Source organism: Achroia grisella, unplaced genomic scaffold, assembly GCF_030625045.1.
Source record: "Achroia grisella isolate CSIRO2021 unplaced genomic scaffold, CSIRO_AGI_Agris_v1 utg971, whole genome shotgun sequence".
Classification (NCBI taxonomy): domain Eukaryota; kingdom Metazoa; phylum Arthropoda; class Insecta; order Lepidoptera; family Pyralidae; genus Achroia; species Achroia grisella.
The window spans coordinates 2,513,505-2,525,735 of NW_026713077.1; the positions used below are offsets into that span (position 1 = coordinate 2,513,505).

At 32.5% G+C, this 12,231-nt stretch overlaps 1 non-coding gene across 1 annotated transcript; it reads left to right on the forward strand.

The window, feature by feature from the left end:
• Positions 1 to 9,103: 9,103 nt before the first annotated feature.
• Positions 9,104 to 9,175, forward strand: Trnag-ucc (transfer RNA glycine (anticodon UCC)). Its single transcript has one exon. It is a non-coding gene; the product is annotated as a tRNA-Gly (tRNA).
• The last annotated feature ends 3,056 nt before the right edge of the window (positions 9,176 to 12,231 follow it).

Below are 12,231 nucleotides of genomic sequence, written 5' to 3' on the forward strand. Positions count from 1 at the left end.
TAGATGCCCGGTTAGAACACTGATCAACGGCTGACTGACGCTGCGCTTGCGCCGGCATCGGCCCTCTCTGTTTACTATACGCCATGTGCAAGATTCTCAAACGCTTTCGATAGACTCGCAACTCTAATGTTATGCATTAAAGTTCACTTTCATTCTCACTTGCAGCTTGTGGACCCTTATCTGTGTTAGTAAGTCGGACATATGTATTTGTCATTCATATGAATGAAATATAAACTGTACGTGCATAGAGCTTTCTGTTACGCGCTTCTTTATTATAACCTTAATTAATGTTTTCAATTGCATGATGAGTAAGCGTAAGTCCTTGTGGACCATTGTCTTAATATTTCATGCTGCATAATAATTGTCTCTTATTGTTTTCTCTTTTTAAAATACAACTGCAACATTCATAGATATATATATATATATTGATTAATTTCATCAGATTTATATATATATATATATTGATTAATCTATCATATATATTGATTAATTATGTATATTATTATTATAGGATATTGTTTACATTTTGATACAAATTAATAGCAGTTGTGAACTCTACTACTGTTATTACTAATGACACTTTTCTAGATTAGAATGTAAAATTCCTATGCGGTTTGCTTTGTCAACTGTGCAGATTAGACAATGCAATTACAGCATAAGAGACATGACATCTTAGTCTTCTGTAATAGCAAGGTATGAGTGGGTATCACGGATAACGTAATGGCTGTAGTTCCGATCATATTGGCAACGGTTACCGTTTACCATCTAGTGCTAGTCAGAATGTTTGTTTCAAATTTAAAGATTGAAACTGCATAAACGTAATTATAATAATTAAATCACTTTGAGATCAACAATGAAGCCAATTATTCTATATTTAATATAACAGATGAAGAAAATCTAATAAATGCTATAGAAGTTCAGAGAGTGAATCATTGCTTAAGACTATTTTTTGCCTACGTATGTTTTTATATTAAAAACAAGACGTGTTGCAGGAAAATTAGTCACAGCGCTAAATTTGAATAATTATGTTGAATTTGTGACAGACACGACCCATTGGCTTTGCGGGGAGAATTTGCATCTGTGTGCATTGTCTATTTTATATGGAGTTTTGTGATTTTCTAGTATTCTTAAGAAGAGTGTTATGATGATTTTTAATGCAATAACATCCTAATACCCAGATGAATTACGATCCTTCACCCTACTTATTTTCATATCCTTTTTACCACGCACAACCACATTATATAATCTATAAACAAGACAAAATTATAACAACCAATGTTTTAGGTTGCTGAAGACCAGTCCAATATTTTTATACATATATCTTTCACGTAGGTACAAACAGACATCAGTTACATTTTAAATATATGTATTTAACCTTCCTAATAAATTGATGAATCATCTAATGAAAAATAGTAAATCATTATTCATATACAAGAATGTCAATTATGTATGTCCATTCCTGTAGTAAGTTCTCCTAATTCTAGATCTATTCTTTTATTTGCCTTAACACTATTTAATGTAATAAATACAATATATATAATCCTTTTACTAAGTACTAAAAAACTGATACAAATGATTATAAACAATTTCTTTTTAAATACATACGTAGTATACAACAAACAATCATACTCAACAATACCATATTTGTACCTTGCGAGAAATCGAACCCGCAACCATCAGAAATAAGGCGACGTTCTAAACCGCAAATCAGATTAGAAATCATTTATTCATGTAGGATATTTTAGCCGCATATGAATGTCAAATTTTTTCTATTAATGTTTTTTCTCTACCGCCCAGTTCAGTATACAGATGGAATTGACAACGAGAGCTTTTTATTTCAAGTATATTGTAAAAAGTAATTACAAGAATAAAGGAAAACATATATTGTATAACAAGGAAATCTCACTAAGCCGTCAGAAGAGCATGATAGTAAGTAAGTAGTTTAAATTCTTCTATAAACCAAGATAGAGAAGAGTCTCTTGCTCAGTATGGTCGAACAATAATATATAGCAATGAAGTTACTGATATATTATATTCTAATCTCAAATTAAATCACGCACTTCTTCTAGCATTATTCAATCTATTAACATAAATATAAAATTTGTTTTTATTAGGTGTTTAGACCTGTACCACTGCGACCTGCAGAGATCTATTGCGTCCTTTTTCAGAGTTTAGGAACAAGAATTAAAGGATATTCTTAAGAACGATCGTTTATATCTCTCAGGATAGAGTTTTTTTTTTCGGACTACTCTAATGCTGTTAGCCGCAGCTGTCCTTTACAGCTTCACCGGACGATAGAGTGCGAGTATAGATGGCACTCCAAACCAAAGGAAGGACTTATGTAACGGCTGAAGGCCAACTCCCGCCTGACGGATAGGACTTTAGTCTAAGGGCAATGCTAGTGGTTCGAACCTCAGCTCAGCCCGTCGTAATATCGATCCCCGTTTATAAATTAGACGTAGGATCGATCGGAGGGGACAAGATAGAGTGTGTACTAGGAGATATTATAAGTACAAATATTTGAAAACGATATTGTGGCAACAGCAGCTAGAAATGTCAATTATATGTACATTACACAGTAGGCAATATATGAAACTATGACTCAATACTATTTAAAGAAAATACACTCCTATTTCACGAGTCAAGAGTTCAAATTCCATAACGAGCTCTGATGAATAGAAAAAGAATGCGCATTGATCAAAGCACCAGCACTTTTAAATATTTACAATCAAACGAAATTAGGTTCTACTTAAAAAGTTTTAAGGTACAATTTAGATTAGTTTTATATATATTTTATTATCTTATTTCGTAATGTGATTTGACATGATGTATTGTTAGTTGTCGAGTTGTAGAATAATTCGGAAGGAACTGAATATTACGTAATTAGAGTAATGTTCATGTATTGTAAGTTTTTAATAATCTTTTTAGTCAGTAGAGTTGGTATGGGCCATTTTTTCCCGAGTTATTGACAAAATATAATATGTACGTAAAAGAAATAAACACTAATCTTCTTCTTTTAAACATTGTCACACAACATCGTTAACAATATTTATCTTTCTTTTTAGTGAATTATAATATAATAACCAAGTGACACATATATTATATATTCATAGTAGTTCTTAAGTACAGTAGCAGTAGTAGCTATTGCATACGCGTGGAATTTAACCTTTTAATTTATTGAAAAAAAGTAGTCTAAGTTACTCCTTATAACATTAGCTATCTGCGAGTATAATTACCATCAAAATTGGTGCAACTATTTCAGAGATTAACAAGAACAAAACGATCAGCCGGACGAACAAACGACTTTTTCATTGCAAGAACCATAAATACTTTTAAATGTATTTAGTGAAATACTATTAATAAATATTACAAACAGACTCTTCAATTCTATTTATTTGTATACACTATCTTCTAGAATCATAGGAAGGTATACTTTATATTTACAAATTTCGAATTGGATGGAAATCAAAAGGCATCTCATTTGAAAAAAAAACTAGATGCAATAATTAAACAATGATATAACTATATAATAAATTGATTGGAAATCGAACTGCAACCTCATTTTTGATATCAGTTAAAGAGAATATAACAACGAAATTGTGTTACTAATTCAGTCCCTTCGCGCTCCGCACAAATAACCCGGTATACGAATCAATTGGCACTAACAGTTTTCAAAAAAGGTCACCCAGATATATCATCTCCACCGAATGTAGGAGTGTCCACTTCAGTTTTGTATCATGAAGTGTTCCGGTAGATGACAAATACGATGATTGACTGTTGACACTGTTTATTGTTTGATACATAATCAACCTGCTCCCAAAATGAGATTGTCAAATCGTTGCATTTTTTATATATTTATTTAATGATCCTCGGTGGTCCAGCCGTTTAGCACACCGCTTTATTTCCAATAGTCACGTGATCGATTCCTCGCACGATATTAATGTTTGTATTCTTGAGTATAATTGTTTGTATCAGTCTGGGTGTTATCTAGAACAATTTAATCAAGAAATTCTAATGTTATTTTAAAACGGCAATGAAATATATAACTTTATTTATATATTTATTACAAAACATTATTTCCTTGTTATCTAAATAACACCAATTGCATTTCACCTCTATTTTGTAAGTACCTTAATAGAACATCAAAAATAACAAAACAACAATGTTGTATTTTTGTAGTGAATGCTAGAACATAAACACGTGCAGCAAAATCGTAATTAGGTGAACATCTGTTTAACCCATCAAAAAGTCGGCCAAAATCAAAGAGCACGCCGCCTCTTGCAAATTTTTTAATCTTTTGTGTTATTTTTTTTAATTTAAGAGCTTTTTTACGTAATTAGAAAACAGTTAAGATGTGAATAATAATGTTTAAACAAATATTATACAGGCAAATCTAGTGACTCTACAGATTATTCAGGTAATATACCATTTTTTCTATTTCGGTGTTGGTAAACAAGCATACGGCCCATCTGATGGTAAACCGTAGCCCATAGACACTTGAAAAACTATATACTAATTTTGAATTTAAAAATTAATTATGTAGTTAGTAAACATGTACAAGCACATTTGAAAAGAATAAGAGCTGAGTTTCTTGTCAGTTCTTCTTAGCTCGAATACTCTCCGAACTGATGGTAGTTTTTGACATATCATAAGAGTTTGTAATAGACCTACATGAATAAGGATATTGCTATATTGGATTTGCTTTATTTAACCAGGGGTGTCACGTGCGTGTTGCCGAGATTTTGAATTTAAACTTTTTTAACCGATTTTAAATAGAAAAAGATTTATTTAACATTTTAATGTAAAGTTGTACTCTACTAATTTCTATATGTATTTATGTAATTTTATAAAAACGAACCTTCTATTTATTTATTTATTAAAACAGTCGCGTTAGCATTCTACCGCGACTCCGGCCGAACCTTGACGATGTCTATTTGGATGGTAGGCGCCGTCGCGCCTGTCACGTGACACCGTATGGGCAACGGTGTCGACTATTTGGCTGCTATAATTATACCAATTAGTGCAGGTAACTGTCCACCATGTCCTTATAGGCCAAGAGACACAGATCAATCTTTGTACTACGATTAAAAAAAAGAAAAATATAGAAAAGAAGAAATACGTACATTTTTCGTTTTACAATCCTTACTAATATTATATGGGGAGGGAAGGGGATTGTTAGTAATGTGATCTAACCCTATTGCTATCAATGTACCATGTCAGGTTGACCACCACGTGGTTGCCCTGGAAATCATTGTGATAAATTCATGGTGAATTTACCAGGATGAGCTAACTGACCTGGCCTCATGACCTCATCTTATCATCCTCCACCATTCCAATATAATCCATAAAAAAAAACAATACATGTAAAAGTAACAGTTACTTTCGCCTGTCTTATTTTTTTAGTCTGTCTGTCGTGCGTTACGGCAAAACTACTGAACCCATTTAAATGAAATTTAATATACAGATAGTCAAGATATGCCCTGAAAAGAACATAGGCTTCTTTTAATGCAAAAAAAGGAATGTAAGAGGTTGAAAGGGTATCTCCTCTTTCAACCTCTTACAACCCTTTTTTCGCAATGGTTGTATGGAAGCATGATGTATACATACTCACCAACTTTCTTGTTTATAATATTAGTAAGATTATGCCACGGTAATAGTTATTGCATGGTTTGTTTGTTTGTACTTGCGTTTTGCTACCTGTAACTTCTTGCTTTCTCTAAACGTGAATTGAATATATAATATCATAATTTTATGTTGCGTAGGAATAACTTCAATATAGTATATAAACATAGTCATAATATGCTAATGTAATGTAGTGTATGTACACTATGTAGGAATTTTAATCAAAACTAGTGATCGTCCAGTGGTTCATTCATAATTTAAGAGCTACGCTCTTGTCGGTGGAGCTCTTGCCACTTTCCGCGATCTTCCATCACGCTCTTTAATTCTTGATACGACACGACTCCCATTTTCTCCTTAATTTGTTTGATGTAGCTATTCCTTGGTCTTCCCCTCCCCCTCTTTCCTTCTATTTCTCCCTCAATAATTATTTCCATGAAATCATCGTACCGTATGAAGTGTCCCAACATTTTCCCAGTGGTATATAATTATGTTTTTATTTAGATATACATTTTATATCGAAATAAACACAATTTTGAATAGTTATGCTTTATAATTCCGCAGCCACAGTCGATGTTTGCTGAAGAAGAATAAATAGTAGGTAATTCTTACTCACTCTTTTTCAGAATAAAAGAAGTTTATACATCGTATATATTATATATTATTTATCATCCTAATTACTACGTGATATTTATCGCATGTTTCAGTGGCATAACAATTAAATAAACCAACTTTCTCATCTATACTTTTAGTGTTAAAATATAACAGTCTCTCCCCGAGACTATTCTACGCTAGCTGTTATCACTCGGCGCTATCTTATATTAAGTTATCCTTTATTTTTTAAGAGGTAAACCTTTTAACATTCCCCAGTTATCGTCGGTAGGATTTAACTTTGATGATCCGGCGTCCAGTTACACCAGTTAATCACTCTTTTGATACCCTTGTTAGTATTTTTTTTAACCTAAATTAATCAGTATATAGGCGATCACTTACCATCAGACGGTGCGTAGGTTTGTTTGCAGATAAAATTACATAAATACTTATGTAGGTTTTAATTTTTCATTCCCCTTAGATCGATACCCCGTTCAATTCAAACGGGGATCGAAATTACGACGGCCTGAGCCCAGGTTCGAACCACTCGGTACCCTAAAGGACTAAAGTCGTATCCGTCAGGCGCGAGCTGATCCTCAGCCGCTCCATAAGACCTTCCGCGGGTTTGGAGTGCCATCTACACTCGTCTCCTATCGTCTGGTGAAGCTGTAAAGGCCAGCTGCGGGCAGCACTAGAGTAGTCAAAAAAAAATTCATTATTACTAATACTCTACCGTCCAGTCCGGTAATAAACTCAACTAGTACATTATTTTTATGCTAATGTATATATTTCTATATCCAGCAGTGGACGTCATCCGGGCTGCGATGATGATGATAATGATGTATATATTTCTTTAGCAATATATTAACATTAATAAAACCTTTCTCACCACCTGCTTCTTCCTTATCCCATTTATTTGGGGTCGGCGTAATTTTTTTCTTCCATTCATCTCTTTTTGCAGTGATCTCGTTATTTACTCCCTTTCTTACATATCATCTTTCACACAGTCCATCCATCTCTTTTTCGACATTCCTCTGCCCATATAACATATTCACATATTCACATTCATATGTAACATCTTCCTTAAAATATTATCTGAACAATAGTAACTTTCTACACTTTCATAAATTCGTTTCTTCCAAAAAGAAGTGTTTCTTGTCGGTAATTCTTGTCAATACAAACAGTTATAAAACCATTTGCTGCAAGTGTAACGGTTAATAGAATTTACAGTTAAATTGTACAATAATTGTTTTTTATTTCTGTCTAACAATACGGAAGTGAGGTAAATAATTGAAAATAAAGTTCCGAAGGATTGTCCTTTGGTAATAAAAAGAAAGGTAAACACATTAGAAATACTGAATCTCCAGAAAGGAAACACTCCTGATTTGCTTGCTTGTATAAAACTTCTTGTATTACGTTAACTCAATTATTATGTTTAATGTTCAATAGATTTTTTTATTTAATTAAACTGTGTTTCCATTATAAATACAGAATGTCCACAAAGGAAGCTCTATAGATTTGAACTTGCTTGTTATAAAACTTCTTGTGTAACGTAACTTTTTTTTTATAACACAGGGGTATATGAGCATGCAGCTCACCTGATGGTAAGTGATCACCGCCGCCCATGAGCACCCGCAACACCAGGGGAATTGCAAGTACGTTGTCGTCCTTTTAAAAAGGAAGAAGCTCTTTTCTTGAAGGTTTCAATATCGTATCGGTTCGGAAATACCATTGCTGGAAGGTGATGGTGGTGGTGATGGTTGTGCATGGCAAAAAGATTCAAAAACCATTTATTAACAACAAAAACACATTTATTATGTTTAATAGATTTTTTATTTAAAGAAACTATATGGAAACACAAATTTTGACAAAGAATGTTTGAAATGCACTTGCGACTATACGTAGAGAGGCGGTGTTGCTAAACTGTTAGACCTTCGAGGTTGTCAGTCGCAACACAATTAACCAGATAGGGGAAACCGCGTGGTGGTCGACCATACATTGCCAGCAATCATGCACAATTTCATTGAGTAATGACTTACAAACCTTCCCTTCAAATTTTGTATGTCATTTAATAACCCTTGCCTTCAATGATGTCTTAAGGTGGTTCCGTATGGATGCACCGTGTGAGAACGCTAAGGTTCCCCCGACAGATGTCCAGAACACCGGAAGTTTGAGTGTACACGGTTGGCTGCTCAAAGACTACGATTGGGAATCTTTAATATTCACACATTCAGTTAGATTATCTTGAAAACACTTTGTTGACCATTTTGACCAACCATTTTGACGAAAATGAGTTTTTTTCATACTCTATTGCTGTTGGCCGCTGCTGGACTTCACGGCTTTACCGGACTATGTACGCATTCATGATTGTTTGTATCTGTATATACTAATATTACATATATATAAAATTGGAGTGTCTGTTTGTAATATTGAAATAACCGTTTTTTACTACATGCATATGAATATAAATACGGAACATACACCAAAATAATCAAAATAATATTTTTTACAATTTTTGTCTGTCTGTTTGTTCCGGCTAATCTCTGAAATGGTTGGACCGATTTTGACGGGACTTTTTTTGACAGGTGTAATAAGGAGTAACTTGGGTTACTTTTATTTTAGAAAAATAAAGTTAAATTCCACGCGGGCGAAGTTGCGGGTACAGCTGGTATACAATATATATATTTGCATAAAAACGTATTTAAGTAACAAATAGAATAATAGTACACTAGAATTAGAACCGTACTAGTTTCGAAGATGGTCGAATATCACTTAGCACCAAAATGCTGATTACCAAATACGACCTCATTATTACAGCACGCCGCGCCGCCTAGAAAGGCTGATAAAACAAAATCAGAGAATATTATTTGTAATTTCAATGCTCATCTCGTCGGCGTTGGTGGTGTAATGGTCAGCATAGTTGCCTTCCAAGCAGTTGATCCGGGTTCGATTCCCGGCCAACGCACACCTTTTGTTCTTGAATTAATAATCATATTACTATTTCTATAAATTCTACAGTTATAGTATAGTATTTAAGTAAATATATATACATTAATGTTTTACATTGAAAATTTTATGAACAGTAGAGGAAATAAACCAAAATCTTTTAATAGTGATTTTTATAATAACTTAGACCGGATGTAGATTTTTTTACTGTCTCTTTTACCATATAGCAGTTTCCTTTATCACATTTGACGAATCAAGTCTCAAATTTATTCCTGTCATAAACTACATTATGAATCTAAAAAAAAAAACAAAATGAAAGCATATAAAAAGTACAAGTTTTAAGACAATATCTATATACTCATTAATACACGAAGCAAACTCTTTGTATATCATTTACGAGTATTGTGCGGATGGAGGTCTCTAAAATTTCGCACAATTACAATATCTATACATATAAATAAAATTGCAGTGTCTGTTTGTAACATTAGAATAACCGTATTTTACTACATGCATATGCGGTACATATGCCAAAATAACATTTTTAATTTTTATTGGTAAAATCGCTCCAGCCATTTTAGAGATTAGCCGGAACAAACAGACCGACAGACAGACAAAAATTATAAAAAATGTTATTTTGGTATATGTACCGTATATATATTCATATGCAAAAAAAGGGTTATTTCAATATTACAAACAGACACTCCAATTTTATTTATATATAGATTGTTCATATATTCGTATTATTATAATAAATATAATAAGCGATCCATATGCAACTTATATCAATTAGAAAATCAATTAACAAAGCAAATTGATGATGCTATTGTCTGCGAGGCGAGTGACGCAAACTTTATGCTTCATTTCTCATTAACACATGTACAGTGGCAAAACCCAATAATCCACATCTCAAATAGAACTCTTGAACTCTCAAGAACGAGTGAGTTTATCAACACACACTCATACAATCGTTTCGGGAATTCGTTTATTGTTGTTGGATTATTTTAACAGACTGGAAAAACTCTTTTTTTACTAGTAAATAAACTAAACTCATTCATTCATAATTTAAGAGCCACTCCTTGGTTTTTTGAGAAGTAAGAGTTACTCCACTCTTTCGTCTCGAACAGCCAATGAGTGAGTTTATCAACACACACTCACACAAGTCATTTCGGGAATTCGTTTATTGTTGAATTTTTTGGAAAACTCTTTGTTACTTTTTTAACAAACTCTCCACTACTTCGTCTCGTCTCAAACAGCCAATGAGTGAGTTTATCAACACAAACTCACACAAGTCATTTCGGGAATTCGTTTATTGTTGTTGGAATTTCTTAACAGACTGGAAAAACTCTTTTGTTACTACTAAATAAACTGAACTTATTCATTCGTAATTTAACACAAATTTCGGGAATTCGTTTATTGTTGTGAGACTACTAAATAAACTGAACTTATTCATTCGTAATTTAAGTGAGACTCCTTAGTTTTTTGAGAAGTAAGAGTTACTCCACTCTTTCGTCTCAAACAGCCAATGAGTGAGTTTATCAACACACTCATACAAGTCGTTTCGGGAATTCGTTTATTTTAGTTGGAATTTTTTGAAAAATTGGAAAAACTCTTTCTTTGTACTACTAAATAAACTAAACTCATTCATTCATAATTTAAGACTCTTTCTTTGTACTACTAAATAAACTAAACTCATTCATTCATAATTTAAGAGCCACTCTTTGGTTATTTGTGGAGAAAGTGTTATTCCACTCATTTTTTTAATTTTTTATTTATTTAAATTGTCATTTAAGTAATCGTTTATTGTTATTGATTGCCGTAAATATATCCAATAATTTCAACTAATCTATACAAATAAATAAAATTGAAGATCTGTTTGTAATTTCTAATTAACAGCGTTTCACTAAATACATATGAAAGTGTATACTGTACTTACAACAAAAGTTAATTTTTAAAAAATTGTCTGTCTATTTGTTTTTGCTAATCGACTGGATTTTAATACGACTTTCACTCGCATAATAATATTACATAATATTATTATACGAGTGAAATATTACTAAGTGAGTGGACAATTAACACAGCGCCATCTAATCCCAAGCAAAGCAGAGCTCATATTATATATAAACTCTTATAAATACATAGAGACGTTGTTTGTAAATATATACATAATTTACACAGAAAACACTCAGACACTACACTACACTAATAAATACAAATATTTGTACCGTGCGAGGAATTGAACCCGCGGCCATCGGAAGTAAGGCGTGTGCTAAACCGCTAGATTACCGAGGCTGTCAAATTTCGAACAAGTGTCATATTTTCCTGGTTCATAAAAGCATTTGTCATAGATAATTAAAATACAATAGGATCGGATACACGTTTCGTGAACTACACATGTTTTTTAAACTTTATGTCACTCTTTCCCAGAACGTGTTGGGTTCCAATCTTATACAAGTGTGTTAGTCATTATATGGACGTAATTGTAATCTTCAGAAACATTACTGGCCACTAATTAACAGATTTCGTGCGTCATAAACCATAAGATGCGTTTGAAGATTAAAAATTAAACAAAATGTTAGCAGTCTCATTTAGTTACTCATGAGTGTTAATTAGAAATAAGTGATAATGATGTAATGAACAAAGAAAGAAAAAAGAAGAAAGAAACCTTCCGTTACAATAGATATGAGGTAAGTGATAATGTTGTAATAAACAAAGAAAGAAGAAAGAAATCTACCATTAAAATAGTTATGAACTGAATGATAATGACGTAGTGAATAAAGAAAGAAGAAAGAATCCTTGCATTATAATAGATCTGTATCAATAATAAGGATTTAACTAACCTTAATGCGGATTCAAATTCTCAATCAAATGAAAATATATTTTTCATGTAGATCTATTACAGACACTTATGACATGTCAAAAACTATCTTCAATTCGGAGAGCTTCGAGCATTCGAGCTAACATAAAACTCAGCTCTTATTCTTTTGAAATGTGCTTGTATAATATAAGTTTACAAAAATAAAGATTCATTTTTAGAAAGTTTAATAAAATAAATATTTTTGAGAAATAAGTCAAGGT